The sequence below is a fragment of the Rattus norvegicus genome, chromosome 12, assembly GCF_021556685.1.
Source record: "Rattus norvegicus strain SHRSP/BbbUtx chromosome 12, alternate assembly SHRSP_T2T, whole genome shotgun sequence".
Taxonomy (NCBI): domain Eukaryota; kingdom Metazoa; phylum Chordata; class Mammalia; order Rodentia; family Muridae; genus Rattus; species Rattus norvegicus.
Window position 1 is genome coordinate 10,869,749 of NC_141545.1, and position 12,201 is coordinate 10,881,949.

Consider the following 12,201-nt stretch of genomic DNA (forward strand, 5'->3'; position numbering starts at 1 on the left):
TTATTGTGTTTGCCTTGAAAGCTATGCTTAAAGGTATTAGAATCAAACAGTCATATAGTACCAATCTTTTCATCCCCTTGTGTGACTTTGTGACTGCCGTGGACAACAGTAAAGTACCAGCAGTATCTGTGCTTCACAACACAATTTGCCTAATTGCACTTCTGTTACATTCCTTGGCTTTCTCCACTGATCTGTGAGCTCAAATCTGAGATCGTAGTGTCTATGTCAACCATATGGGTTATTATGCTATATTTTCAGATTTTCATAAAAGACTAGGATGCTGGCACATGCCTTTATTTCTAGATCTCAGGAAGCAGAGCCAAGGGGATCTATGTAAATTTGATTTCAGTTTGGTTCACTGATCAAGCTCCATGACGGCCAGAGCTGTTACATAGAGAAAATCCAATTTGCTATTGAGTTGCTATTTTCTTTATTTTAAGAATCTATGAGATTCAGCCTCGCACTAGTCAGAATGGCTAAGAACAAAAACTCAGGTGACAGCAAATGCTGGCGAGGATGTGGAGAAAGAGGAACACTCCTCCACTGTTGGTGGGATTGCAGACTAGTAAACCATTCTGGAAATCAGTCTGGAGGTTTCTTAGAAAATTGGACATTGAACTGCCTGAGGATCCAGCTATACCTCTCTTGGGCATATACCCAAAAGATGCCCCTACATATAACAAAGACATGTGCTCCACTATGTTCATAGCAGTCTTATTTATAATAGTCAGAAGCTGGAAAGAACCCAGATGCCCTTCAACAGAGGAATGGATACAGAAAATGTGGTACATCTACACAATGGAATACTACTCAGCTATCAAAAACAATGACTTTATGAAATTCATAGGCAAATGGATGGAACTGGAAAATATCATCCTGAGTGAGGTAACCCAATCACAGAAAAACACACATGGTATGCACTCCTTGATAAGTGGCTATTAGCCCAAATGCTTGAATTACCCTAGATGCACAGAACACATGAAACTCAAGAAGGATGACCAAAATTCAAATGCTTCACTCCTTCTTTAAAAGGGGAACAAGAATACCCTTAGGAGGGAATAGGGAGGCAAAGTGTAGAAGAGAGGTAGAAGGAACACCCATTCAGAGCCAGCAGCAAAACAGTGAACTGAGAATGAGACCCCCATCATTGAAGGATCAGAGGAAGGACTGAAAGAGCTTGAAGGGGCTTGAGACCCCATAGGAACAACAATGCCAACCAACCAGAGCTTCCAGGGACTAAGCCACTACACAAAGACTATACAAGGACTGACCCTGGGCTCCAACTGCACAGGTAGCAATGAATAGCCTATTAAGAGCACCAGTGGAAGGGGAAGCCCTTGTTCCTGCCAAGAAAGAATCTCCAGTGAACGTGATTGTTGGGGGGAGGGCAGTAATGGGGGGAGGATGAGGAGGGAGCACCCATAGAAAAGGTAAGGCAGAGGGGTTAGGGGAATGCTGGCCTGGAAACCAGGAAAGGGAATAAAGATCGAAATGTAAATAAGAAATACCCAGGTTAATATAATGGAGGAAAATAAAAAAGGGTCTATGTTGAGAATGTTAAGAATCAGCACTCGAGCAGCAGGATCCCTGCACTCCAGACACAGCCCGGACCTGAAGACACCGGATCAACAGTTCTCTGCATCAAAATCCCGTGGGAGGGAGAGCTAAACCTTCAGAGGGGCAGACATGCCTGGGAAACCAGAAGACACTACACTCTGCCCACATTTTTGACTCCAGAGGAAAACACATAATACCATCTGGGATCCCGGTGTAAGGGGGGCCAGGAAAAGGCAGCCCAGGCCCTCCTGGTTGCCGCCCTCACGGAGAGCTCAACAGCAGCCCCCAACCAGCAACTTGAGCCGCTGGGCCACAGGTAAGACCAATTTCTCTGCTCCAAGCGACCTGCCTGGTGGACTCAGGATACAGACCCACAGGAACAGCTGAAGACCAGTAGACAGGAAAGACTATACACCTGAAACCAGAACACTCTGTTCCTATAACTGGCTGAAAGAAAACAGGAAAACAGGTATACAGCACCCCTGACACACAGGCCTATAGGACAGTATAGCCATTGTCAGAAATATCAGAACAAGGTAACACCAGAGACAACCTGATGGCGAGAGGCAAGCACAGGAACCCAAGCAACAGAAACCAAGACTACATGGCAATCATCGGAACCCAATTCTCCCACCAAAGCAAACACTCAATATCCAAACACACCAGAAAAGCAAGATCTAGATTTAAAATCACATTTGATCATGATGCTGGAAGACTTCAAGAAAGACAAGAAGAACTCCCTTAGAGAAACGCAGGAAAACAGAAATAAACAAGTAGAAGCCTATTCAGAGGAATCACAAAAATGCCTGAAAGAATTCCAGGAAAACACAAACAGGTGAAGGAATTGAAAATGGAAATAGAAGCAATAAAGAAAGCACAAAGGGAAACAACCCTGGATATAGAAAACAAAAGGAAGAGACAAAGAGCTGCAGATACAAGCACCACCAACAGAATACAAGAGTTAGAAGAGAGAATCTCAGGAGCAGAAGATTCCATAGAAATCATCGACACAATAGTCAAAGATAATGTAAAATGGAAAAAGCTACTGGTTCAAAACATACAGGAAAACCAGGACTCAATGAGAAGATCAAACCTAAGGATACTAGGTATAGAGGAGAGTGAAGACTCCCAGCTCAAAGGACCAGTAAATATCTTCAACAAAATCATAGAAGAAAACTTCCCTAACCTAAAGAAAGAGATGCCCATAAACATACAAGAAGACTACAGAACTCCAAATAGATTGGACCAGAAAAGAAACTCCTCCCGTCACATAATAGTAAAACACCAAATGCACAAAATAAAGAAAGAATATTAAAAGCAGTAAGGGAAAAAGGTCAAGTAACGTATAAAGGCAGACCTATCAGAATCACACCAGACTTCTCACTAGAGAATATGAAAACCAGAAGATCCTGGACAGATGTCATACAGACCCTAAGAGAACACAAATGCCAGTCCAGGGTACTGTATCCAGCAAAACTCTCAATTAACACAGATGGAGAAACCAAGATATTCCATGACAAAACCAAACTTACCCAATATCTTTCTACAAATCAAGCATTAGAAAGGATAATAAATGGTAAAGCCCAACATAAGGAGGCAAGCTACACCCTAGAAAAAGCAAGAAACTAATCATCTTGGCAACAAAACAAAAGAAAAGCACACAAACATATTCTCACATCCAAATATGAATATAACCGGAAGCAATAATCACTATTCCTTAATATCTCTCTACATCAAAGGTCTCAACTCCCAATGAAAAGACATAGATTAACAAGCTGAATACTCAATGAGGACCCTGCATTCTGCTGCCTACAGGAAACACACCTGAGAGACAAAGACAGAAACTACCTCAGAGTGAAAGGCTGGAAAACTACTTTCCAAGCAGATGGTCTGAAGAAGCAAGCTGGAGTAGCCATTCTAATATTGAACAAAATCGATTTTCAACTAAATGTCATCAAAAAAGATAAGGATACTTCATATTCATCAAAGGAAAAATCCACCAAGATGAACTCTCAATCCTAAATATTTATGCTCCAAATACAAGGGCACCTACATACATAAATGAAACCTTACTAAGGCTCAAAGCACACATTGCACCTCACACAATAATAGTGGGAGATTTCAACACCCCACTCACACTGGACAGATCATGGAAACAGAAATTTAACAAAGACATAGACAGACTAAGAGAAGTCATGAACCAAATTGACTTAAAAGATAGTTATAGAACTTTCTATCCTAAAACAAAAAGATAAACCTTCTTCTCACCACCTCATGGTATTTTCCAAAACTGACCACATAATTGGTCATAAAAAAGGCATCAACAGATACAGAAAGTTAGAAATAATCCCATGTGTCCTATCAGACCACCACGGGCTAAAGCTGGTCTTCAATAACAATAAGGGAAGAACGCCCACATATACATGGAAGTTGAACAATGCTCTACTCAGTGATGACCTTGTCAAGGAAGAAATAAAGAAAGAAATTAAAGACTTCTTAGAATTCAATGAAAATGAAGGTACAACATACCCAAACTTATGTGACACAATGAAAGCTGTGCTAAGAGGAAAACTCATAGCTCTGAATGTCTGCAGAAAGAAACAGGAGAGAGCATATATCAGCAACTTGACAGCACACCTAAAAGCTCTAGAACAAAAAGAAGCAAATACACCTAGGAGGAATAGAAGGCAGGAAATAATCAAACTCAGAGCTGAAATCAACCAAGTAGAAACAAAAAGGACCATAGAAAGAATCAACAGAAAAAAAAGTTGGTTCTTTGAGAAAATCAACAAGATAGATAAACCCTTAGAAGAGTAATGAGAGGAAACAGAGAGTGTGTCCAAATTAACAAAATCAGAAATGAAAAGGGAGACATAACTATCAAATCAGAGGAAATTCAAAAAATCATCAGATCCTACTACAAAAGCCTATATTCAATAAAACTTAAAAATCTTCAGGAAATGGATAATTTCCTAGACAAATACCCAGTACCGAAGTTAAATCAGGAACAGATAAACCATTTAAACAACCCCATAACTCCTAAGGAAATAGAAGCAGTCATTAAAGGTCTCCCAACCAAAAAGAGCCCAGGTCCAGACGGGTTTAGTGCAGAATTCTATCAGACCTTCATAGAAGACCTCAAACCAATACTATCCAAACTATTCCACAAAATTGAAACAGACAAGATTGCTACCGAATTCCTTCTATGAAGCCACAATTACTCTTATACCTAAACCACACAAAGACCCAACAAAGAAAGAGAACTTCAGACCAATTTCCCTTATGAGGATCGAAGCAAAAATACTCAATAAAATTCTGGCAAACTGAATCCAAGAGCACATCAAAACGGTCATCCACCATGATCAAGTAGGCTTCATCCCAGGCATGCAGGGATGGTTTAATATTCAGAAAACCATTAACGTAATCCATTATATAAACAAACTGAAAGAACAAAACCACATGACCATTTCATTAGATGTTAAGAAAGCATTTGACAATATTCAACACCCCTTCATCATAATAGTCCTGGAAAGAATGGGAATTCAAGGCCCATACCTAAACATACTAAAAGCCATATACAGCAAACCAGTTGCTAACATTAAACTAAATGGACAGAAATTTGAAGCAATCCCACTAAAATCAGGGACTAGACAAGGCTGCCCACTCTCTCCCTACTTATTCAATATAGTTCTTGAAGTTCTAGCCAGAGCAATCAGACAACAAAAGGAGGTCAAGGGGATACAGATCGGAAAAGAAGAAGTCAAAATATCACTATTTGCAGATGATATGATAGTTTATTTAAGTGATCCCAAAAGTTCCACCAGAGAACTACTAAACCTGATAAACAACTTCAGCAAAGTGGCTGGGTATAAAATTAACTCAAATAAATCAGTAGCCTTCCTCTATACAAAAGAGAAACAAGCCGAGAAAGAAATTAGGGAAACGACACCCTTCATAAAAGTCCCAAATAATATAAAATACCTTAGTGTGACTTTAACCAAGCAAGTGAAAGATCTGTATGATAAGAACTTCAAGTCTCTGAAGAAAGAAATTGAAGAAGACCTCAGAAGATGGAAATATCTCCCATGCTCATGCATTGGCAGGATTAATATAGTAAAAATGGCAATTTTACCAAAAGCGATCTACAGATTCAATGCAATCCCCATCAAAATACCAATCCAATTCTTCAGAGAGTTAGACAGAACAATTTGCAAATTCATTTGGAATAACAAAAAACCCAGGATAGCTAAAACTATCCTCAAAAATAATAGGACTTCTGGGGGGGGGGGGATCACTATACCTGAACTCAAGGAGTATTACAGAGCAATGGTGATAAAAAACTGTATGGTATTGGTACAGAGTCAGACAGAGAGACCAGTGGAATAGAATTGAAGACCCAGAAATGAACCCACACACCTATGGTCACTTGATTTTTGACAAAGGGGCCAAAACTATCCAATGGAAAAAAGATAGCATTTTCAGCAAATGGTGGTGGTTCAACCTGAGGTCAGTCATGTAGAAGAATGCAGATCGATCCATGCTTATCACCCTGTACAAAGCTTAAGTCCAAGTGGATCAAGGACCTCCACATCAAACCAGATACACTCAAACTAGTAGAAGAAAAAGTGGGTAAGCATCTCAATCACATGGGCACTGGAGAAAATATCCTGAACAAAACACCAATGGCTTATGCTCTAAGATCCAGAATCGACAAATGGGATCTCATAAAACTGCAAAGCTTCTGTTAGGCAAAGGATACTGTTGTTAGGACAAATCGACAACCAACAGATTGGGAAAAGATCTTTACCAATCCTACAACAGATAGAGGGCTTATATCCAAAATATATAAAGAACTCAAAAAGGTAGACTGCAGGGAGACAAATAACCCTATAAAAAAAGGGATTCAGAGCTAAACAAAGAATTCTGAGCTGAGGAATGCCTAATGGCTGAGAAACACCTAAAGAAATGTTTAACATCTTCTGTCATAAGGGAAATGCAAATCAAAACAACTGTGAGATTTCACCTCACACCAGTGAGAATGGCTAAGATCAAAAACTCAGGTGACAGCAAATGCTGTCGAGGATGTGGAGAAAGAGGAACACTCCTCCATTATTGGTGGGATTGCAGACTAGTACATGTAGGATGATGTCACAGGTGAGGCAGGTACAGGATAGAAGGAGGCCTGTCATTGGAGGAGAAAGAAGGATCGGCAGGAGAGAAGTTTGAAGGAAGAGGAGGAGACAAGGGGAGAGAGGAGGAGACAGGGCGGAGGAGAGGGGCTGAGAAGCCGTGGCAGGACAAGATGGCAGGTGATGTTAAGATTCTGCTCTGTGTATATACAGGTTGTTATTAATGTTCTCAAGGGATGGATAGTACCGGGCTTTGTATGTTTAAGTGGGCAATTATATCTTACCAATTGGATCTAAGATTATTGTATTGTGGGTTCTTTTATGTGAGGGTTTGAGTGTAGGGAAGTGTGCGGCTGGGCTGTGTTTCCGCCAAGATAATCTAGCAGATATCTTGGGGCACTGTGGTAAGGACCTAGCGGGGTAAAAGACACCATTAATCTTTTTTATATTTATATTTTTACAACAACAGATGGCAAGCCAAAGTGATGGACAAGAATCCACTAGTAACCCTTAGAGTTGAGAGAAAGTTTTTATTTTCTAAGTAAGAGGAGGCCAGCGTCATGTTAAGTCATGTGATATCTTAAGGGCAGGAATTCAAACAAAGAAATGGGGAAGCCACCTGGGCTGGCAGGCTGTAGGTCTCCTGCTGTGTGATAAGTAATGGCAGCTCAGAGAGTTAGAGATTAAAAGCTGCTTTTTAAAGAAAGTTGTTTAGGATACTCATATTCTTTTTAATGTGGGCTCCATGGGAATTTTGGGTTGAAATCCTAGTTAGACAAGCTACTTCTTAATTACAGGTATTATTAAAAGGTGATTGAGTTTGTTTTTAGAAAGAAGAGAGTAAAGAGATTACCTGAATCAGGTGGGGATTTTCATCCACGGTTCAGAACTTAGGGGAAAATTAGTCACTAACTCCAAGTAGAGAGTTGTGATTTAATGTCTGTAACACCAAGGAGAGTGAATGCAGGCATATATTTTAGAAGTTATTAAGGTTAAAGAAAAATCTGTGGTTCCGGGTAGAGAGCTTAACAGATTGAGATATTTTGGGCTAAAGTCCTGGTTTGATGTGTTGCTTATTGATACTGGAATTGATAAAAGGTATTTGGTTTGTTTTATGAATTACACCACTAAAGGCCATATGGCTCGTTGATGCTGGCTAGCGAGGGTTTGTGGTTACTTTTGATATATACCACAACATGAAGCTCGAATTCTCTTAACGTGGGCTCCATGGGAACTTTGGGATACTTTCCCAGTATCACAGAGTACAAAAGCCTATCAGGTTCATTGTTTAGCTTACTTCCTTTTTTAAAAAATTGTTTAATATTCATGATGGGTGTGACTTTTGAGTTTTATGATTATATTATTACTCTGGGAGAAAGTGCAAGATACAAGCTTTTCTGGTTTCAGACTAAGGAACACAGTATTTTGGGAGAAAGATTTTGTCTTTGTGTTTCTAAAACCTGTGATTAGGCTCTGGAAACCTCACAGAGTCATACTGATCAGATTTGATAGAGGTAGACCACCTGAAAAATTTATTCAGGAGAATCAAACAAAAAGATATCTCAATTCTAAACTTTTGTCTTCAGAGTTGTATTTTACAGAGTGTGCCTACTTGGAATCCTGGTCTCAAAGACTTTCAGCTGGGTCCAGTCAGGACACATCCCGCTACAGTATTTGCTTCATTCTTCCTACCCCCTACCCCTAAGGATATCTCAATGCCCATGTACAGCTTGAAGAAGTTATGGAGAAGTCGTCGCCCCAATTCCCTGGACTTTGGGGGGCTGGAAGTGGTTATTCTAAAGTTATTTTTATGAGAAATTTAGAAATGATTGTATTTTAACAGGGAGGAATTGGGTAGTTTGAGTTATAGAGTCGTAATCCTATTTGTTAACTAAGCTAAAATCATCTTTGTTTTGATATAGAATTTATTTGTTAAAAGAGATTAAAAGTACAAGGTTTAGAGCCAGTCCTTCTATTGATGTCATTACAAACTTATGAGTTGATTACACATGTGAGTTAAGGGCCAAATACCAAACATATTACTGACTTTGTGAGAGAACTTTCAAGACAATATTAAGATATAAAGACAACAGTCGAGATTGTCTTATATAGATAGATGGTTTTCAAAAATGTCAGAAATCCACAAAATTTGAGATTTAAAGTTATTTATCTTTTGTTGAGACATATCTGCTCCTAACAGTTACCCTTTGGTGGATTTAACGAAGAATGTGAACATATCTACCTCCAGGTAAGGCAATACTTTGTGGCTAGGCAGCCACTGGACAAAACTGCCTGTTTCATCTGCAGACTAATACTGTCCAGAAAAGGACAAATTATGCAGAATAGTTGACTGATAAACCCTGCCAAGACAGGGTGATCAGCCCTTCAAAATCTGCATTTCTAGAGTCTGTCAGTTGATTTTGGGCCAAAAGGCTGAAGATTTGAGCTCACATGTTGCTAACAAGGGACTGTGCTAGCAGAGATTTGTCTCTACAACCTCTCAGTTCTGGAAGCCCTGTTAGGCTTCCTATGTGTATAGAGATTTGGTCATTCCCAGATTTCTGATGGGGTTGAAGACTGATTATAGTCTCATAGCCTATCAGGCTGTTTAACTCTAAATATACATATTTTATTGGATAGTTATCAGGTAGTATGCAAGCTAGCCAAGATATAATACAGATTTTAAGCCTTTCTTAAGCTGGAATGGATAACTAAATGTTCTGTTTAACTGATATAGTGTTGGACAGGGTGTTAGATATATTTTATGCTCTTAATTACAAAATGATAGTAGTTGTGCTTAGCTTATATTTGAGAGAAACTTTTTTTTTGATTAGACAAAAGGGTGAAATGTAGGATGATGTCACAGGTGAGGAAGGTACAGGATAGAAGGAGGCCTATCATTGGAGGAGAAGGAAGGATGGGTGGGAGAGAAGTTTGAAGGAAGAGGAGGAGACTAGGGGAGAGAGGAGGAGACAGGGCGGAGGAGAGGGGCTGAGAAACCGTGGCAGAACAAGATGACAGGTGATGTTAAGATTCTGCTCTGTGCAAAAAGAAGCAAATACACCCAGGAGGAGTAGAAGGCAGGAAATAATCAAACTCAGAGCTGAAATCAACCAAGTAGAAACAAAAAGGACCATAGAAAGAATCAACAGAACCAAAAGTTGGTTCTTTGAGAAAATCAACAAGATAGATAAACCCTTAGCCAGACTAACGAGAGGACCCAGAGAGTGTGTCCAAATTAACAAAATCAGAAATGAAAAGGGAGACATAACTACAGATTCAGAGGAAATTCAAAAAATCATCAGATCTTACTATAAAAGCCTATATTCAACAAAACTTGAAAATCTGCAGGAAATGGACAATTTCCTAGACAGATACCAGGTACCAAAGTTAAATCAGGAACAGATAAATCAGTTAAACAACCCCATAACTCCTAAGGAAATAGAAGCAGTCATTAAAGGTCTCCCAACCAAAAAGAGCCCAGGTCCAGACTGGTCTAGTGCACAATTCTATCAAACTTTCATAGAAGACCTCATACCAATATTATCCAAACTATTCCACAAAATTGAAACAGATGGATCACTCCCGAATTCCTTCTATGAAGCCACAATTACTCTTATACCTAAACCACACAAAGACACAACAAAGAAAGAGAACTTCAGACCAATTTCCCTTATGAATATCGACGCAAAAATACTCAATAAAATTCTGGCAAACCGAATCCAAGAGCACATCAAAACAATCATCCAGCATGATCAAGTAGGCTTCATCCCAGGCATGCAGGGATGGTTTAATATACGGAAAAGCATCAACGTGACCCATTATATAAACAAACTGAAAGAACAAAACCACATGATCATTTCATTAGATGCTGAGAAAGCATTTGACAAAATTCAACACCCCTTCATGATAAAAGTCCTGGAAAAAATAGGAATTCAAGGCCCATACGTAAACATACTAAAAGCCATATACAGCAAACCAGTTGCTAACGTTAAACTAAATGGAGAGAAACTTGAAGCAATCCCACTAAAATCAGGGACTAGACAAGGCTGCCCACTCTCTCCCTACTTATTCAATATAGTTCTTGAAGTTCTAGCCAGAGCAATCAGACAACAAAAGGAGGTCAAGGGGATACAGATCGGAAAAGAAGAAGTCAAAATATCACTATTTGCAGATGATATGATAGTTTATTTAAGTGATCCCAAAAGTTCCACCAGAGAACTACTAAAGCTGATAAACAACTTCAGCAAAGTGGCTGGGTATAAAATTAACTCAAATAAATCAGTAGCCTTCCTCTACACAAAAGAGAAACAAGCCGAGAAAGAAATTAGGGAAACGACACCCTTCATAATAGACCCAAATAATATAAAGTACCTCGGTGTGACTTTAACCAAGCAAGTAAAAGATCTGTACAATAAGAACTTCAAGCCTCTGAAGAAAGAAATTGAAGAAGACCTCAGAAGATGGAAAGATCTCCCAAGCTCATGGATTGGCAGGATTAATATAGTAAAAATGGCCATTTTACCAAAAGCGATCTACAGATTCAATGCAATCCCCATCAAAATACCAATCCAATTCTTCAAAGAGTTAGACAGAACAATTTGCAAATTCATCTGGAATAACAAAAAACCCAGGATAGCTAAAACTATCCTCAACAATAAAAGGACTTCAGGGGGAATCACTATCCCTGAACTCAAGCAGTATTACAGAGCAATAGTGATAAAAACTGCATGGTATTGGTACACAGACAGACAGATAGACCAATGGAACAGAATTGAAGACCCAGAAATGAACCCACACATCTATGGTCACTTGATTTTTGACAAAGGAGCCAAAACCATCCAATGGAAAAAAGATAGCATTTTCAGCAAATGGTGCTGGTTCAACTGGAGGTCAACATGTAGAAGAATGCAGATCGATCCATGCTTATCACCCTGTACAAAGCTTAAGTCCAAGTGGATCAAGGACCTCCACATCAAACCAGACACACTCAAACTAATAGAAGAAAAACTAGGGAAGCATCTGGAACACATGGGCACTGGAAAAAATTTCCTGAACAAAACACCAATGGCTTATGCTCTAAGATCAAGAATCGACAAATGGGATCTCATAAAACTGCAAAGCTTCTGTAAGGCAAAGGACACTGTGGTTAGGACAAAACGGCAACCAACAGATTGGGAAAAGATCTTTACCAATCCTACAACAGATAGAGGCCTTATATCCAAAATATACAAAGAACTCAAGAAGTTAGACCACAGGGAGACAAATAACCCTATTAAAAAATGGGGTTCAGAGCTAAACAAAGAATTCACAGCTGAGGAATGCCAAATGGCTGAGAAACACCTAAAGAAATGTTCAACATCTTTAGTCATAAGGGAAATGCAAATCAAAACAACCCTGAGATTTCACCTCACACCAGTGAGAATGGCTAAGATCAAAAACTCAGGTGACAGCAGATGCTGTCGAGGATGTGGAGAAAGAGGAACACTCCTCCATTGTTGGTGGGATTGCAGAC

The 12,201-nt window shown here is 39.4% G+C and overlaps 1 pseudogene across 1 annotated transcript in view; it reads right to left on the reverse strand.

The window, feature by feature from the left end:
- Tgap1-ps1 (GTPase activating protein testicular GAP1, pseudogene 1) overlaps positions 1 to 12,201 on the reverse strand; it is a 34,510-nt pseudogene that overhangs the window by 1,897 nt on the left and 20,412 nt on the right.